Below are 2,240 nucleotides of genomic sequence, written 5' to 3'. Positions count from 1 at the left end.
CATATCCTCAGCACATCGTCATATTATTTGTCGTTCTCTTTGATGCTTTCATGACAAATCAGGCATTAAAAAGGGGTTATGTTCAAAGAACATTTTACGTGTCAGATCCCACTTCTTTTTTAATTCTGGACTGTTGCGCTCCGTGCCACTGACAGAGTTCACTGCTGCCAGCAACATGTTGCATCACTCTGCTTTTTTTGTTTAGGTGATCCCCAGTCCCGTAACTGCGACAAAACTACTTTTCGGGCCCCCACCACCCACAAGTGTCTCCACTAACCTCCGGTGAAATTTTGCTTTTTTCCTTTATCTCGAGGTCCTTCTGCTATTTTCGCCGACAGACATTAATACTTGCATCTGGAGTCTGTTTTGATATGCAGATCGCATTCATGAGGTCGTTTGCATTGACCATTTATGGTTAAAAAAGGGGCGTGTACAGGGCGGAACGTAAAGCTGATTCAGCTGGCGCACAATTTTGTAGGCCTCTGTGATATTTATAAAGCAAAAGATTGCTTACAGGTGTGAGTAACGCAGGGTTTTATGAAGTTGAATAATTTTGGCGGCACGCAAAACTTGGCTTTTGCGGCGTCACGTGACACTTTTAGTAACGATCCACGCACAGTTTTTATAAATGAGACCCCAAGGTCCTTTTGTGTTTGGTAGATTGTGATGTCTGGACCCGCGGCTTTGCACTGAATGCAAGCATCTGCAGGGACACCTCAATATGTAAAACAACCTGGCAGGGGTCGTTCCCCGAATGCCTGCAGTGGGCAGAGGGTGTGGAAGCACTTTCCTGGAGGGCAGACCCTACAAGCGACAAAGAGGGTGTGAAAGAGGTGGGTCGTCAGGGGGTATTAAATGTTTATATACAATTCTTCATCTCTTGAACCGCTCGTGTGTTGATTGACCTTTTCTTTGCAAGAAAAACTAAAACCTTGTCGGCCGGCAGAAGTTCTCTATTTCATTCTTCACCAGCAGCAGAGAAATTGCCACAACACTGTGTATTAAGGAAAAGAAAAGAAAATGGTTATACTTAAGAGCAAGTGAGGAAGAAGTAGTCAGATCCTTTACTTACTAGTTTAAATACAATGTAAGATACACCATTGCAAGGAAAAGTTTTCCATTAAAAATCCTACTCCAATAAGTATTATCAGCTTCATGTGGTTAAAGTATCAGTAGTAAAGTACACAAGTAATTTTAGCTTTACGAAGTATTGTCAGTAAACAATCATTATCCAATAGAAGAATGCAATTTATTAACAAACTTTTTTGACCATTTCATTGAAAATAGTACATTTATAAACAAATACATGTAAAGCTCACGTTAAATCTCATCAGTCAGACTTGTGTATGACACAACTTGCTGCTCCTCATCTATATTTCATTAGCTGGTTAGTTAGCACCATCTAATGGACAGATAATGGAACTACATATCTGATCAGTGATTTCTCTGACACTGACTGTAGATAGAGGAAAGGTGCGACACTATCTCAATGCCAACAACGTATTCAGAGGATTAAAGCTTTTGTTCTTGCAGCCTTCATCAACTATAATGACAAATGGATCTGAAACAATACAAACACATCCCCAACACTCATAAAAATGCTTCTGGTAGGGTGGAGTCTGACTCTTGTTCTGGTTCTGACGTCCTCAGATCAAATGCACACAGACACCAGGACTGACGAGGAAGAAAGGAGCAGCTTCTTCTCTCCCAGTGTTTCCTCCACACATGAAGGTGGAAAGTGTAAGTTCACCTGAAGTGAGTTCAGCAGGTGAGAATCTTACCAGAGAAATGTGCCAAATTGGACACCTGCCTTCTCTTGACTCTTTCACTGCAGACCAATCAGAATCTCCTACGAGGTCTGCTGACACAGACAGGAAGTAGCTCACAGACCAATAAAGAGAGGAGAAACAGAAATACTTACAAACCTTTATCACTCTGCCATGTGAGAGAGCTGGTCCTGACCTAGTTAGGATAGAAAATCATTCTGACTGTGTTTCTTCCTCCAAGGTGCACCATGGTGGAAAGCAGAGGTTAAAACCTGATGTGAGGAAGTGTAAGTGTGGATTCAGTTTGATTAATGATGGCAAACAGCACACAGTTTCTCTTTAAACACAGAGTTGATAGTTGTTGTATTTATTCATTCAAACTTTACTGAAACAATATCATCATTCAACTTTATAGAAATGAACATCATCAGTAAAGAAACAAAGAATAAACCTTCAGATGTGTCTGATGATAAA

This window comes from Morone saxatilis, unplaced genomic scaffold (assembly GCF_004916995.1).
Source record: "Morone saxatilis isolate NCDOM2014 unplaced genomic scaffold, NCSU_SB_2.0 Contig8, whole genome shotgun sequence".
Lineage (NCBI taxonomy): Eukaryota > Metazoa > Chordata > Actinopteri > Moronidae > Morone > Morone saxatilis.
This window is presented reverse-complemented; position numbering follows the sequence as displayed.